At 37.4% G+C, this 18,017-nt stretch overlaps 1 protein-coding gene and 1 long non-coding RNA gene across 3 annotated transcripts in view; one reads left to right on the top strand and one right to left on the bottom strand.

Annotated features, from left to right (window-relative positions):
• The window catches only part of ABCB5 (ATP binding cassette subfamily B member 5), a 49,479-nt gene extending 35,684 nt beyond the window's left edge, over window positions 1-13,795 (bottom strand). Inside the window, exons 1-2 of one of the 2 annotated variants that reach the window (XM_048950680.1) lie at window positions 13,709-13,795; window positions 2,583-2,626 (exon numbers count right to left, since the gene is read on the bottom strand). The gene's annotated coding sequence lies outside the window, so the exon portion shown is untranslated. Of the gene's footprint in view, window positions 1-2,582; window positions 2,720-13,708 lie in introns of those variants that run through there. The other variant, XM_048950679.1, reaches the window with a different exon arrangement.
• A 766-nt stretch (window positions 13,796-14,561) lies between these two features.
• On the top strand, window positions 14,562-17,610 carry LOC125695772 (uncharacterized). The gene is made up of 3 exons (XR_007378056.1): window positions 14,562-14,654; window positions 15,568-15,676; window positions 16,100-17,610. It is a non-coding gene; the product is annotated as an uncharacterized LOC125695772 (long non-coding RNA).
• Window positions 17,611-18,017: the final 407 nt, after the last annotated feature.

Raw genomic sequence — 18,017 nt, 5'->3', positions numbered from 1 at the left:
CTTCATTCTAGCAAAACTAAAACTGTTCTTTGCTTTGGGTTAACTCAGTGGGATTTGTATTTTTTTCCCCCTCTTAGAAGAAAACAGGTACACAAAACAGTTTTTCTGTGCAGTCCTAAAATAGGGATTCTTCCACTCCCTTCCCCATCTATACCAAAGTCTGCATCATTTACTAACAGTAATGACTTTAATGTTTAAGAAAAATAAACTCTGCTTGTTTCCCTATCCACTCAAATACCACTGTCCCAAAGCTGAGTCTCAGTTAAGCTAGTCAGTTAACTTCAGAGATAACTGAAGTAGTTCTTGAATCATGTTTTCGGGGCTAAACCTAGCTTAGCTTCCCTCTTTAGCCTTCCCCATGGAATTCAGGTTACATTTTACATATTGGTTATGCTGCCCTGAAAGAACTACAGAAGCAAAGACATTTTTAGTCTTCATTGGTTCCCACCCCCTGGGACCCTCTGTATTTGCTTGGGTTTCAAATTTCTGTGTGTCAGGCTTGTTACTTTTTAGTACTTTCTTATTTCATCAGCATTACCTAGGGCTTATGTCGCAGACTCAGAGTTAAGCCTGGGTAACACACATCAGCAGCTGCTTATGAAAAGCTTCTGAAGCCATGAAGAATTTGCATTTACAGAATTCAACTGAAGGGAAAGAGTGGTAAACTGAAATGTTGTGCTGCCCCAGCCCCAAGGTTCCCAGCTACATGCACTATTTTCTTCAAAGGAAACAGGTTTGTTTCCTTGTTTGCCTGGGAGGGAGCAAGAACAACTTACCATATCTGGGCTTTTGTTAAAATAGGCGATTAGCTGTTATTTTAAGTTTGGTGGTAGGTCACTTCTGAAACTGACTGATCAGTTTTAGCAACATCCCAGATAGAAAGCAAATGCCTGATGTGGATTTTATGATAGGCGTGGGGCTGGCAGAGCACATAGCATAAAAAAAGTAGAAACTCTCTTGACCCAGTTTTCAGAGCTGCTGCACAACTTACTTAAAAGGGGCAGCTGGTGAAGGTTTGGTGCCTTTGAAACACAAGCACTTTCATGGAAGTGTAGAATATCCAGAGTTATAAAGGAACCATAAGGGTCACTGAGTCCAACTCTTGGCTCCACACATGACCACTCAAAATTGAAACCATATTTCCGAAAGTATTGTCCAAATGCTTCTTCATCTGTGGCTTGATGCCACGACCACTGCCCTGGGCAGCCTGTTCCATTCCCACTGCCCTCTGGTGAACAACCTTTTCTGAACACCCAACCTGCCACCCGCCTGGCACAACTCCATGCCATTCTCTTGGGTCCTGTTGCTGTCAGACAGCAGAGCTCAGCGCTGCCCTCTGCTCCCTTTGAGAGCCGCAGCCGCCATGAGGCCTCCCCTCAACTCCTCTACTGTGGGCTGAACAAACCAAGGCATCTCAGCCACTCTTCATACATCTTACTATCCAGACCCTTTGCCATTTTCATGGCCCTCTTTTGGACACTCTGTCATAGTTTTATGTCCTTCTTATACTGCAGTGCCTCAAACTGCACACAATCCTTCATGAGATCAGAAGCCTTACCAATGCAGAGGGTTCACTTTTCAAAACCTAATCAGCAGTCATTAATACACATAGCAGCACCAGAGTGACAGTTGCCATTCACATCCACTCCTCTGTGCACTGCACACAAGGTAAGAGAAAGCCTAAGACCTGCCCAGCTTAGAAAATTGAGTCCAAAAAAGACGCAATGTGAACTCCCTCCTTAAAGAAGTGGTTGATGCCCTATCCCTGGAGACTTTCCAGGTAAAGCTGGATAAGGTCCTGGGCAGCCTAATGACCCTGTTCAATGCAGCGGAGTTGGTCTAGATGGCCTTCAGAGATTCCTTCCAACTCTAAGGATTCTATGATTCTAAGTGTAACTACAATTAACTGCTCCATATTTCAGTGAAAAATAAGATAACATAATCTGATTTCCGTGTTTTTGCAGACACAAAAGTTCTGGACTAAAGGAGAAGAAGGAGAAGAGACTGCCATCCACAGAGAAAGGAACAGAAGTAACACAAGTAGTGAATAAATTGTAGATAGAAATAATGCCTTGGTAACACCTGGGGTCCAGTATAATAAAATATGAGTTGGAAGGTAAATGTTATTTTGTGTTTTATCCAAAATGTTTTTTAACTTTAGAAAATACTGCATCTGAAAACACTTATAATCTTGTACCCCTTTAATCAAAGCAATTCCATGCATTTTTTTTATTTGTCCAGAAGCAATTAGCAATAGGAAAGAAGAAATTAAATCCAATCATGTAATATTAATTAACACCACCCATAACTGACTGAACTAAAAGAGATAACTACTCTGAAGAACAGTTATTCGTAATACAGCACAATTAAAAACTAACAAACAATCACCAGAAAGTCCTCAAAAGCACTAAAAAAAAACTAGAAATAAGAACTCATTTCTCTAGTAAAGCAGTAGAATTCAGAGAACATAATGCATCATATGTTAAAGTAGTAGACATCTGACTTTAGTGGAATACCTCATCAAAATAGTAATCAAATGCAAAGAGGGAGTTTTATATCATACAAGCGTTGTTGCTACTTACTGATATGCAGAAGAACCAGCACTTCTGTTTGTGGTTTACTTATCCTGAAGAAAATACATGGAAGTGAGTAAATATTTGTCAATTTAATAGAAGGGTACTAATATTACTGGAGCTGGCTGGCCAGTAGAGTGTTCATTCTAACCCTTAGTGCCATGTCATATATATAACAGCAGACAATAAAACATTGCGTGCCAAAATGAACAAGGTCATTCAAATAAACCAAAGATATTTTTTACAGCTTCATAGTAATTTTTCATAAACATGTTTCTTTTGGGTACGTGCAGAAGTTCAGACTGAGGCACTCTGTTTTTGTTCCCAAGTTACACAAGCCCTTTCCCAAGTGCTAGATCAAGCCATGATCTGTATTTTTCCACACAATCCACCCTTTATGGATTGAACTGAAACATAAGTTTTTGAAGATAGCTGATGTGCATTGCATCCAAATTCCACATAAACAATAGACTGTGCAGCAACTAATAAGGCAAATAAGACAATCCAATAATACTGTACAACCATTCCTCCTCCATGAATGAAAGGAGGCTCACCAGGTAGAGATGGGATCATTTTTCATTTGTTCTGTTTGTTTGGATCTTCTTCTGTGACATTATGAGTTACACTTTTGAGTACATCAGGAATACATACACTACAATCAGTGTTAATAACTGTACAGGTACCCCTTTGAACAGCAGTTCAGTATGTCTAACATGATTCTCTAGTACAATTTTTTGTGTTCTAATTCTTGATTGATCAGTCCAATAGCTTGTTGGGTTACATTTAGTGCTGCTGCAGTATGATTAGCTAACGCAGGTACTTGCCACTCAGTAGAGATAGCTTCAGTGTGTGGTGAGAAGATGGCCATAGCACAGAAACACTAAGCAGTCCATTTATACTGATGACAGGTGAGAAAGGTTGGGCAATAAGTTTGTGTTTGTGGTTACTTGGAATGTATTGCACTGGGTACATAAAGCCAACCCCAAGTACCTCATCCAGTCTAGTTAGATGATAAGTATGGCCAGTCATATTGATCACAAAGAACCTCATAGTATCATATGCTTAAAAGACTTATGAGAACTCTTATTCAACTGTTTAGGTAAGGTAATATTCTTACACCAGCACTGAGTAAAGCCCCCAGCCACACATCAGTTCAATTAAAAGAGCTTCATTCAACACAGCAAAGCATCTGGAGTCGTACCCTCAGCATTAAAGATGAGAGCTGGCCTACATCATCCTGTACACTGTGGTGATCCATAGGGCGATGAGGTTGCGTGTGATTCTGTATTCAGCCTTCATCCATTACTTTGGAAACTGTTTCACTGAAGGACACTCATCCATTCTGCTTACAGTTCTATTCTACTGAAGAGCTTGGTGTGTCATTCAGGCTAACGTACCAAGATAACCCTTAACTCACATCTGTGGGTAAAATGGTATAGACCCAACAATCAGCCTGGTGAACAACATAGGTTATATGAGTTGCCCAGTCAGTAAGTACTTTAGCCATGGACCTTAAATGGAATAGTAGTGGAAAATCCACCTTCCAAACTAATATACAGTCAACATTGCAATCCTGCGTCAATACCTCTGCTTAAATAGGGTTATAACCAGATTGGTTTTACCAGACTCTTTGTCCTGATACTGGACACTGTACAGATGTAACTGGTGACATAGGAGGCACCTGAATTTACCATAATGATATAATCATATTCCTCGTACAATAAAAATTGGTATGTTGACAAGCATTTTGATGTGTCAGGTACAAAGCACCTGCGGGGTTACATAAGTTCCCTTTTCCAATAACTTAGGAGCAAGGAAGCTGCATGATTCTGGCTTTCCTTGAACCTCCCATAGCCATTCTACCACGTGGTTAACAAGGTCAACAGAGGCAGGGAGCAGTAAGTTGTTTATGATGCCAATTTGTGGCCTTATATGTTTTTCAATTCCTATCATCTGTACCCTAAGTGGAGAAGCTCAAGTAGCTTGTGTAAAGCCCTGGGTCAACCATTTTGAGGTCTTTCATTTAAGTCTCTTAATACCCCATACAGCCATGTTGCCCACCCCTTCAAAGATTGAGTGTCAGCACCAATGGCTGTTTTCAAAGTGTCATTATAATTTTCTATAATATCTGTTCTGGTTTGTATGGAATTGTATGATAAGTAGAAATGCCATTAAATATTATCTTCAAAATATGTGTATATGGACTATTATCATTCATGTACTGATAATTTTTTTCTCAGTTAGGCAGGTCCAGTGCCTTCTTTGTTCTCCATGCCTTGCAGCTTCTCCCTGGGGGGGACAAATAGAGAAGGGTGGGAGGGGTTTCCTTTCCTTGCTGGATCAGACAGTGAAGGAGTAGATATACTCCCTTTTCCTTCACTGTTATTTTTGTTTTTGGCCTGACACTCTACAGACAATAGCCTTGCCTTTATCAGATCAAAATCTGTGTTCTCTTGCCAAGTCCTTTTGTCCAAGCTGCAATAACTGTGGGAGATTGCCAGCTATCCTTAGCATGAATCTGCATTTTGCAAATCAGGCATACTATACAGATCTAAACAACTCTAACAAGGGGAGCAGTCTAAGTCATGCTGAACTCAGGTAACCGTGATCACCTACCAGTGAATTTGAATGTGGTCCTATTCAATGTCCTCCTTTCTCAATTCAGTTTATATTCCCTCTGTTTCTAAAATTGCCAATTACTCTGGCAACTTCAGAGCATTCTTGTACTCTCACAGCAGCCCTCATTTCTGTATTCCTTGGGCAACCACATACCACAAGATGATCTATTTCCACCCTAGGATTTCCCCCAGCAAATCCAATCCCTCCCTCTTGTAAACTGTACTTTCTTTAGCTGGGATCCTGCTGACTATGTCAGTTGTTATGCAGAAGTGCCAGCACTATGTAGGATTTAGTGATCCTGAAGAAAGTACGTGGAGGCAAGATAATATTCAGTGTTATGGAGGGGTACTCACATTAGCAAAGGTGGACAGCTGGTAGAGTGCCTGCGCTACCCAGTTAGTGCCAATTATGTAATAGTAGGAGACAATAAAGTGTTGCACACCAATATGAGCAAGATAATTTAGATAAGTATATTTGATTACATCTGTGGAGTAGTTTTTCATAAAAAAGTTTCATCTGAGTAGATGCAGAAGCACAGACTGAAGCAGTCTGTTTGGGCTCCCAAGTTACAGAAGCCTTTTTCCAAGAACTACTCACCTGTTCAGACCCTGATCTGTATTGTAGCACACACTTACTGTCAACTCTGCAGCAGCCCAGACGCCAGCATGATAACCAGTCTGCACCCATGAGCTGAACATGTGTAGTCATTGGTGGTAATTGACTGTTACCTAAACTGTAGGTGATCTCTTACCTTTCCTCTGTGGCTGGGATATATTTATCAGGATGGAACTTTAAAAGACATTTTTTTCCCCATTATGCTTTGATAATAGCTGTTTTGTGACTTTTGCATCTTTGTTATATATATTATTCACAAAAAACACACAAAAAAATGTTTTTGTGTTTATTTTTCAGAAATCTGACCAAAATGGAACTTTAGTACTGCAGTTATCACATTAGTCACATTCAACTCCCACATCTCCATGACAGTACAAGGGCACATTAACTGTACTCAAGCTCAATGGTAATAACACTAAAAACCAAGGGAAGTAGCTGTAGTCATGTCACTTTACCTGCATCCTCACTCTGAAATAGGATAGTATTTTGGTGTGCATCTAAGAAATGGCTCATCATCATAAGTTCTTCATTGAATTCATTGGGTAATAGGTTGGCTATTTGGTCATAAATACAGAACCTATGAGTGTATTCCACATGGTTAACTTTTGTCAATATGTACGTGAGAATGAATATAAAGATTATGCCTAATCTTAATTAATGTCTGCAATGAGAAAGTAATTCTTTTTCCTGTCACTCTCTGGTAGATCCAGACTGTGCTCCCTGCAAGTACCCATGAGAATGAAAAGTACCTTGTCCTGGAGCAGCCATGGGCTTCTGTGTCTTTTAGAGGAAACCCTTTTTCCTCTCCATCACAGAGCAGAAACATCACAGTTTAAGATTATCAGTTTTGGCAATGAAGAGTGGGGTAAACATTGTTTACTAAGTTAAGATTAGTAATACCACTGGTTAAGCTACTTAGCTCTGGTTAACTGGAGGATAAGAGAGCTTTACTTGTTTTCAAGCACTCTGATTAATTCAGACTCTGTGTTGCCATGAAAAGTTCTGTAATGCCTAAATATATGAGGTAGTATTGCAGGTATATTGCTATGAGTCTGCTCCTAAGTATTAAGTGAAAAATTCTGGGGATATTCATCATATTCGAAAACTGTAAGTTAAGGGTTTTTTTTAGTTTCTTTATAGAGAGCAGCTGATTAAAATTCTGCAATTCTACAGACCAAACCGAGACATTTGAATACTATTACAGCACTTGAATTTTCAAAACTATCAAGGATTTGATGCAGTGGATGGAAGAACACAAAGTCTGAATAGAGGTGAGTGCTGAAGAAAAAAAAAAAACCATGTAGGGTAAAGGTAAGAAATAGAACACAACATTTGAACTTTCAGAGAAAGACTGAGCTTTTGTCCATAAGTCATAACTCTGTGACAAAGGAAGCAAGTTACTTGTGTTATTTCTGAAAATAGAAAGTGGGAACCTACCTGATTCTTTTAGCTAAGTAGAATTATATCAAAGATATCTATTTCACCTCAATTTCTTTTAACCAGATCAACTTGCAAGTATTCACTGATACAAAAACATAATCCTTTACTATTAAATTTGTACACCTGTTTTAGATGTAACCAATAACTATGTCAGGTTAATGTGATTCTTTTTTTCCTAAAAAAGAAAATACAGTTTTTTCTTTAAAACAATTGAGTGATATATGTGTCCAAGATCATAGGAAGCACAGAAGGTAGTAATTCTGCATTCTCCCGAGCTCTTTATATATCTTGAACAGGAAAACTTCATACTTTACAAAAAATGGTGACTTAGCCTGATAAAGACCTATACTTCACAGAACTGAATGTTAAGATCTACATCTTCTCAGAAAAATGGAGCAAAGAAAGGGAATATACCTTCTGAGGCATTCCTTGCAACAGGAGAAAGACAAAACTGTGATTTTTGTCCATCATACCAGAAGAATTAGGAGGATGATGTCTAGCTAAATGAAAGGAATTCAGAGACCACTAAATGCCTAGTCATCTGTTGGGCAGCATGTACAAAAGGGAAAATAAAAAGCTTCTTAAATTCTTGGGATATGTGGGGAAAAAGAATTTTCAAAAGGTCAGAAAATTAATAGAAGCTGTGCTTGTCTACATCTCACCCTTAGAAGCAGAATGTGATCAAGGAAGAAAATTTAAATGAAAGGGATGGTGAAATTAAGTTGGCAGTTAATGCAAAATTGTTAAGGGCTTAAAATACAAATAAAAGGCCATTCTTTTGTGTGGAAGCAAAGAATGCAATATTTGCTTAAGAATAATCTATCAAAAAGTACAGATTAGGATTATAGGCCAGTAAATACAGATTAAGACAGTGGGCAGTTTCTCCATGGAACAGCATTGAAGAGAATATAGTGATGGAAAGCAAAGAAAAACCCAAAAGCCAACAATATCAAACTGCTGTGGAAAAATGGAGGAAAAAGAAACACAAAAGAGTCATATGTGAAACACATGGAGTGGTATTTGCTATGGTTAGCACTGTTAAATCCTCAGATGGAGTGCTGTGTTTAATTTTGGTTGTTTCAAGAAAACGTGGGTGAAAGGAGTTATGGAAGAAAGCAAAATTAAAGGGCTGTAGAAATTATGAACTGTGAGAAAGGACAGATGGAATTGAGTTTGATGTAGTAGAAAGCATGCAAATACTAAAAAAATTGAGAGTCTTGCAAAAACAAAGTAATATGGTATCTTCCATATCTACCATGGTACTGAATTACAGTAAGAAAGGCAAAAGTTAGATACTATGAAAATGTCATTAACTCTCTGGATAGTTAACTACTGAGCAGACTACTGAGGGAGCTGGTAGAATCTAGAATACAGATTTTTACTTTTTTCCTATTAAGTCAAGAAATTGCCTACAGGGAAATACTTGTTATAAAAGATTTTCCTTAAGGCTGGGGGAAAGATTAGACTGCCTTCTGAGATCCCTATCAACTCTATTTTCTCTGATGCACTGATAAGCATAACGAAGGGCAAAACGGAACAAAGCTGGTACATCTTGTATTTTTGTAAAGGACATGAAGTCAAGTATAAACCAAGCCTGTGGAACAACTGACAACAATCTTGTTTTTTTCTGGTTAGACATAGGAAATCGGGCAACTGGACAAATGTTAGAGCACTTAAAAGTGATGAAGAAGTGAACTCCTACCCTCAGAAGACGTGTGCCACTGGTGCAATTCAAGAACAAATTCGTAACATTTTCCTTCTGAAGTTTCTTCTATGCTGCATACGGCATGTGCCAACTCAACCACTGTTATGCACTTCCTTGTCTGTAACCTGTGGTGAATCATTGACATGACATACCAATTTACTTCCAGGCTTCTTTTTGATGTAATTCAATTAGTTTTCAGATTAAGTTTGGTTTTGAGCATAGTTTCCTGAGCCTACTCCCGAAGACTAATTTATATGGGACAATTTTGGTTGGTTCCATCTTCTGTAGTCCTTAGACATGGTCTTTGTGCCCTCATTTCTGCAGGCTGTCATGCTGTATTGCAGAGCATGTAATACACATCCTTCATTTTGCACTCTCAAAATAACATTGTGAATTTACTTTATGTAATATCACTGTGACACAGCCCAGCAAAACACAAAAGGTAATTAATATGTCTTAGTTGCATCATGTAGGCACAAAATAAAATCAGATTAAGTGGTAGACCACAGAAATGTGGCCAGTCCATTCCAGAGGGGTGATTTCTGAACAAGGTGGATAAAAACTGCTATAACATGAGACTTGACAGCCATGGACCTCTCCAGGAGCTGGATACTTTAATCAGTGTATGGCTTCAAATGGCTTGTTCACTGGCAAGATCTCACAGTGTTTTCTTAACACAAACCTAAGTAAACAAAGCCCTGTTTGTAGAAACTACTGCAGTGCTCAAAGTACTATAGGTGAGCAGAAGGAATGACCCTGATTGTAAACCTGGTTTCAATCACCTGGCTTAGAAGAGTTGTTGCTTCTGCTAAGAAAGTTGCATTGTGATCACAATATTGTTTTCCCCTGAGGTAGCTGGATTTTTCCATGGCAGACAATTAACATGTGCTTGGCCTTTTTTTCTTGTGAGTGAAAATATTTTGGCAGATCAGACCACAGCAGTAGGATTTCTGCCAATCTGCTGTTTGTGCATTTCAGATTTCTGTGTTTGTGGTGATTAATACTGGATTCCAAGGAACAAAACTGACTGGCAGGGCTGAGAGGTGGTTCAAAGCATTATATCTGCCTGACATACATACAGCTTGTGGTGAAAGGAAGATCCAAGAAAGTCACATCCTAAAGTAGATCCATCCAAGCTCCAGTGCTTTAAAGGACAATATAGGCATCTGCTAAGTAGCCACCTCTTTTAAATATCATCCTTCTCCTGTAAATTAATAATTCAGACCTTTAGCTAAGAGGTGGGCGGAGTTCTGGAAGATGTTCTTTTTTTCCAGTGTAACCTTACATGGATCAGCTATAATTTACAATCACAGGAGGGAAAGAAACCCTTTGCATAGACTGGGGATTGCACAGTTGACTCAGGATGCTAGTGAGATAGTGATCCTGTTTTTGTCCTGTTGATATAAGCTCCAGATCTGGACTGCCCATACAGGTTTCATGCAGTGTCGAACTTCTAGCTCTGTGTTTGCAATATTAAGCAAGTTACATAAGTTCACATTTTTGTATGCATCACTGCACAGTCATGCTTAGCCTTTCACAAAAGTTTCCTTCTGTTGTACTATTTCCAAAACAGATGATGAGAACTCTAATGAACTTGTGGTTGGACTAAATTAAGATGGGTATGAAGAAGGTGAAATGGATATTTCATTTTAAAGAGGACTTAGTATTTTCAAGGTATGCATGAGAATATACCTGAATAACTGTTAAGGATCTGGGGAACAACTGGATTTTTCTACTGAGCAACAGCCTACTAAAAGAGATTAGACTATGAAGTACCAAAATTCAAAATACATTGATCTTCCCTTCCATGCCTGTGATTATGAGAGAAAGGGTAGGAACACTGAAAAATAGGTATAATTAGTGACATGTATTTTTTAATTCTTCTTTTATCATTACAAAAGGCTGCTATGTGATCTAGACTACATGACAAAACTCTATTTGAAGATCTTGAATTATATCCTAATTGTTTTCATGGATCTTCAGCTGCATTACATAATGCTGGTAAAATAGATCTTCTAAAAATAACTCTGGCATCAGTTGCATCAAAAATAAGTTCAAAGAAGAGTAATTTAATTTTAATAGTATTTTTACTCAAATTTTATTCTTATTTATTGATACAAATTCATTTAGGTCAACTAAAACAGGAAAATAAATATATTTTTATTTTTCTTCCTTATTGTTCTTGTAAGAATTTGTTATTCACTAGAACCTAGTTGTATTCTTCTGATGAAATGATACTTATGGAAATCATTAGAGGATCCCAGTGGCATTACTCATTACTAGATATCCTTGAAGTCAATGTACACTGTGTTTCCCTTTTTGATTTCATTCAAAAAAGCTTCTAATGAGTTACAAGTAAATTCTTACTATATGCACCCAAAAACAGTCAAAAGGGAATCTTTCAGACGGTGCCACTGTATGGGGATTTTTAAAAAACTTTGTTGGATGCTACGCTATATTCAACAGGAAGACACAATCTGAACATTTATCATTCACTTTACTCTTCAGACTCCTCCTTCATATTGTAATACTGTAGAACAGCCACATTCCGCAATGTTCCCCTACCTATGAAATTGGTAAAAATGAATCTGAACTCAGAATCCAGTTATTTCCCTTGAGAGCTAATGAGAGGTTTATTTACTTTTTAATCAGAAAAGATATTAATGTCTCTCTTCCAGACCCAGATACCAGCATGAGCTGATGACAACTTTCACCAGAATCCAAGAGGGAAAAATTCTTCCTTCCCCAAAAGTACGTCCTGTCATGGGGTATGACAAAGCCAAGATTCACTCAAGCGCAATAAGAGAGAGAAAGAGAGAAGCCCTTCTCTGCTGCTAATTCTGAAGTCTAAGCACCATGGAATACATAGCATTCAAATTCATACCCTGCTGGATGTAGGTCTGGATCTGAGGCCCCTTGCAGCAGGAGAGAGGAGATTAAGCCTTGCTAGTGGGATGCCCATTAGTTGGTGGAGTCCTTTGAGTCCAGCTTTTGGTTCAATCAGTGCTGAGTTCTGTACACAGCATGAAGTGGTTTTACAGGATGGATTAGACAACTTGTGGTTAGCAAATTCTCCTTGTTAGTGGAAGAAGATTAAAATTCTCTTTGGAAAATTATTGGACTTAATGTGGCTTTTCTACAGTCTCCACTGAAAATGAGAGACAGCTGACAGACTAAGCACCAAATTACACATGACAGTGTCAATACTTGGAGAGCAACTATGTATCAGAATTCCCTTTACAGACAACAGAAATCCAGCCAATATTATAAATACCAGCTTTCTGATATCTGGGGTGATCTGACTAGATTTCTGTAATCTGAATAGCTCACATATCACATAGCAGTCCACATTGTCAGCAGTATGAGCTAGGCATCTTATTTGCAGATATCTAAAATGCAGTAGAAGGTCAGGGAGAGACATCTGCTTTCCTTTATTTCTTGTATGCATCACAGTTGTGGTAGAAAGGATATGTTATACATTTAGAACTCCATATAAATGGATTACAGGAGGGAGATATCATGAAGTATTTCTAAAATACTGGCTTTATGGTACCATCAACATTTGTGGTGTTGAATAAAGCTGAAGTTATTTACTGGTGGTTGTTACTTCTGTGAGGAAGAAATCTATTCCCATGGATTTCAGTAGGAAGAGCACCTGACTCTGAGTGTTGCAGTCAGAGGGGTTTTCAAAGTGTATCTAAAATTGTTTTGTGATCAATTTAATTTTTAAATAGCTACAAAATGAAAATTACTTTTATATATGGTTTTATAAAATAATACTCTCAAAAGATCTGGATTGTTTTTATACTCTTCAAACTACTATACTTCAAGAGTTTTCCATAAATAAAATATTACAAAATGAATGCTCAAAGCATCTTCCTTAACTTAGTTTTTGAAGTTTTAAATACAGAGGAGAGGAAACATAACATGAAAACAGAGGCATACCCTGATGAAACCACACTGAAGTACTCAGAAGGCTGAGGTCTCATTAAAAGTAAGTCAGTCACCAAAGTGGATGGGTGTTTCAAACTTCATTCAGAGAAGTGAGTGTGGGGAATTAAACTGATATTTCAACACAAAACCTGCTTTACATTAGATCTATTATTATGTCACTGTATTATGCCACTCTCATGGGCTTATAACAGTAAAAGTTTTGCTAAGAATCTTTAGATTTCTACTCTATTTCTCAGAAAACAAATATTAAAGATGAGATCATCTACAAGGTTAGATTTTGTTTACTTTTTCAACTCTTATCACAAATATGAGTGATCATTTTCCCTAGATTTATTAAATAAAATAAGAGTATTTTTTTTTATTTGAATTATTGTTACCTATTTCTGCAAAAATAATTATGAAATGCACCTTTCCTGATCTACAGAAACGCTGTGATAATACAAAGAAACTGAAATGTTCCTCATAGAAGCAAGTTGGATACCAGACACTAAAGAAATCGTAAGGATTCTAAGTACAGTAGCTTTAAAGTCTACAAAGACCTATTCAAGGAAGAAACAAACAAACAAAACTAGTAAAAAATCCAGTAAATTTCACTTCTCAAGGTGCAAATGTGAGGGTTAAAGGTTTGAAATAATTTTTTAATTGGGAATGGCAGCTGACCACAAGAGATAATCCAGCATCTCTGCAATGCTATACATGTTTGTACAATCAATGAATATACAGATGCCATAATTATGAAGTATACCGGAGACTGTGGCTAAGCAGGTTATTACACGAAAAAGAGAATAAACATAGTGCTTACCCTTGTCCTGGGCTCACCATAAAACTCCAAAGTAGGGATCTCCAGAATGAATCCTTCCCCCCCTCCTAGTCAGCTTTTAAATGGGGTCTAGGAGAGATGGAACCAGGCTCCATCCCTTCCGGCAGCACAGGTGAATTGGCTTCACCTGTGCTCCCATGGCTGATTCACTGCTCACCTCAGGTGATTAATCAGAGGTTCGGGCCGTGATTCAGAAGCTCCAATACAATCTTAAAGCCAAAGATCTTTCCCACTGAGCAGAAGAACTTATTAACATGAGTTGCATTTGTTCAGATCTTGATGTTACAGTGTATGAAATAAGCTGCTGATCTCTCTCAAGACAGAATGAAACTGTAAAGGAGTAGGCCAGGAAAACCCTGCAACAGAACATACTTTCAGTCAGTCTCAGGCATTTTGTAACTCCTTTTGTATGTTGTAAACTGTAGAAGAGTGTCTATTGCATTTTTTTGAAAATTCACTTTTCATCTTTCATATGCTCTCATGTATGTTGAATTATTTGTTTTAAAGAAAGTGTCTGAAACCAAATGCATTTCTACCTTAGTAGTAACAATGCCACAGTGGTGAATCAGTAAGGTTGCACCCATGAAAACGCTGTCAGGAAAAAATAAGCCCATTGGTGAATTATCAGTATGCAAGGGTATGCAAGGACACACACAAATAAGAGCTCACTCATCCTAACTCTGTAGCAGCCAGAATTTACAGACTGGGCTGTAGCTGAAACATGATACCAATGTCAAAGGTAATCTAATAAAAAACCACAAAACTTGAAGCAGTGTTTCAAGGTCTTTCCTATTTACATACCACTGTAAAAGTCCTGCCTGTCTGTTGGGCATTACATAGCAATAAACAGCACGACTGAAAGGCACTGGGGCAACCAGGAGACCTTGTAGCTCTAATTCCTGGAGCTTTCCATCCTGCTCAGCCTCAGGTAACTCCAGCCATAAAACCAGGCATGAAAATTTGTAAAGTTATGGTAAAATCATCATTCAAGGTAGACAAAATTTTGAGATGTTGTGCTCGCCACAAGGCTTTTGAAGCTCATGGGTTAGTGTGGGAAATGCAGGGGGGACATATTTGGGGAGCTGTTTGATCAAGGTTCTATCTGAACTTTGCTACTAAATCATGTGTATACTACATGTATTTTAAATGTGTTAGATGTTATAAAAATTAAATTATTTCAATTACTTAAAACTTTTGATAACAAACTACTAGCAAATAGACTGAAAGTTTATACACCGCCTGACAGGCAGCTGGATAGAACCAGTAAAAAGATGTTCCAACAAGGCACAATTCCCATCCCTTCTTATCACTTAGAATTATGGCACAAGATGTATAGTAATTTACACCTACATTCGGCCCTTTTTATTATCTCTCTTATAGGCTGATTCAGTACACAAAGAACAGGAACTTACCATGTGTCAGAGAGAATAGTTTAAGTTGGGTTTCTTACATATCTTATCCGTTCTAAAACTCCTTTGTAAAATGCACTGTCTCTGCTTATCAGAGGGTGGTTTTTGTTTAATATTTTCGAGAGATAAAGTTTGTGAACCAGGAACTTGCCCCTGATATTCAAATGAGTTGACAGAAACAAGGAGTGGAGGAATTAATTTCAGCTTATTTTCCTTATCGAAAAGATACCTTTTGCCATGGATGTCGTATCAGACTCTTCCCTTTTACATATTAGCTCATTAATCTAAATGGATGCTGTGTAAGTCAGCTGTGTATTTTGTATGCCATGGTGAAGTATGCTTGCAGATGAAAAAGAACAATGTCTATAAAATTGTGTGATGATATACTAAAATAATTTGCTCTGACAAAAGGAGATATTTATGTTTGTCCAGTTATTTCTTTCTAGAACCACTTTTCTGAATTTGTGCTCATCCTACGTCACAGTTTTTAACTCTGGACACACTCTTATCTGGGAACAAGCACAGTGATGTTCTTTGGGAGGTAGGGAAATTTCACTTTAAAGTTTTTCAAAGTTGTCTAATTTCTCAAACATTTAAACAAACAAACAAAAGACAAAATAAACTGCCTCTCCAAGGATAACTCTCACAACTGATTATTTTCTCCTTATCAAAATTACAGTACTTTCAGGGAGGTCCTACATAAAATTAATAAGTTGCTGTACATTTCATAACATAAAGTTTTTTTCCATAGAATATGGATCATTTTCAGCATTAGTGATGGTGTGTGAATGTTCCTAGGGTAGAAATGTAATGAAAATTATACTCTCTGGTTAATTGGCCTGTCACATGTGTTAGATCTGTCAGATAATTTAGTATCTATAATATTATGGATTATTATTTACTTCTTCATTAACTAATCTTCTATATATTCCTATAATACAGTGTTTTCTATCATTTCCTCCAGCACCTGGGAAACCATGGCCGAGAAAGCTGGAATTGCTCCACATCAGACTAGAAGATATCCACAAAATTGTGCTTTTCACTCCTTAGAAATAAATCAGCTCCCACTTGTTCTTCTGACCTATCTTATGACGCAGACTGAAGCTGACTGAAGCAGACTCCTGCCAATTTTGACATCTGTTTTACAACACTTGAATCACTTTTCCTATCAGGTGGCATTTCTGTTGGAGTTTTCCAAAAGACATTAACATTCCTTGGTCAGATTATCCCAGTGGCTGATGTCCTTGTAATTCCCAGTGTCTGTGTTGGCAGGTTCTTACCTGTACAATAGTTGAAAGAGGTCAACAAAAGATGTTGACCTTACTGTCAAAACAGCTCTAAAATGACATGGTTTATAGACAGAATGTCCGAAATGCATGCTGCTTCTTGAAAAGTCAGACATCAAAAGAGGTATGCTTATTATCTTCACCTCATAAAACACAATGAGATCTTTCTGAAGTTCATACCTTTTCTTGATTGGACCGCTGATTTCTAATGTGAAGATGTGTTTGCTCCAGATTATGTATCATTTGTTACTGCTTTAGCTAAGGCACTATGTGTAGAAATACATGTCAAACTTTAGCAGGTATAGATTTGCACAAATATTGTTAAGCAATAACTGGGAAAGCAATGTGGAATAATATGAGGTTTTCTTGTGAGGAAAATATTGCTGGACTAATGGAGGTAGCCTTGATGTGTAAATGAAACAGAATGGTCAACCTTTTAAAATGAGGATGTTCAAAATTTTGGCTTGCCTGAGCTGCAAAGTGAAGAGGAATTATCTTGGGCTTCATATAAAACACAAAATATAATGAATATATGTAAGTAATAAACTTTCTTTTGTTTACTTTTATATTTATTAAAATATAAAAAGTGTGCCACAAAAACTGAAAACTAATGTGTTTTACACACACATTTCAAAATAAGCTGGAAACTTGGGTATTTGACATTAAACAGACAAATGCTGTAAGCCCTTTTCTCTCCCCACACGTGTAGTTTGCCTATTTTTTCGTCCATTAGCTTCATAGGCCATTATGTTCACAACTGGTACTAGTGTATTCATGATTTTCAGTGTATCAACCAAAAATAATAAAATATTCATTTACCCTTGGGAAAACAATGCAGAACTTTTCATAAATGCATTAAAACATGCTTTGCTCCATTTACCATGTGAAGTTCCTGTCTCGTGGAACATTTATTTCTTAGTGTTTCATGCACTACCTAGCAGGTTGGTCACATGAGACCTCACTAGCACTAGAAAAATCATAGACCTTTTTGACTTTGTATTTATTACATTTTTAATATATGAAAAAGATTATAGCCATAGAAAACTGTGTAAGTCACATGAGGTGAGTTGGTCAGTTCAGAGAACTTGCAAACACATTGCGCGCTTTCAGGAAACTAATAAGCATACATACTTTCAGGAAGAAAAAATAAAGTCAAAACTAATGGTCCAGAAATACTGAGGCAGATACTGCCTTTCCTCACAGTTAACTATTCACTGCCATTCACTGAAATGCTCGTTCTATTTCTGAAACACTTTTCAAATGTCAGATAGTGGAACTTGCTGACATAAAAAATGTATTTGAGTTTGTCCCAAACTTGGCATTCAGTTCTTTTGGAGGTTTGCTCAAACTGACTCTCTTAGCAAAGTTTATTTTTATTTGCTTATCTCAGAACTGAAGGATGCAGTAGAACTGTAAGTAGAAAAGCCAAAATGCTGTTTAAATAAATAAAAAAATAAAAAAAAATAATGTTATGCTCATAGTATTTTACAACCAAGGAGTGCAGTTAAATCTTTTAAAGAAGATTGCTTTGAAAAAGTATAGTCCCCATTTGTAACCTGAAGATAAACAGTCAGACGTTCTTTTCAACTTGCACCA

The sequence above is a fragment of the Lagopus muta genome, chromosome 7 (genome assembly GCF_023343835.1).
Source record: "Lagopus muta isolate bLagMut1 chromosome 7, bLagMut1 primary, whole genome shotgun sequence".
Lineage (NCBI taxonomy): Eukaryota > Metazoa > Chordata > Aves > Galliformes > Phasianidae > Lagopus > Lagopus muta.
Note: the sequence above shows the minus strand (reverse complement) of the source record. Positions and strands in the feature narration are given on the sequence as shown.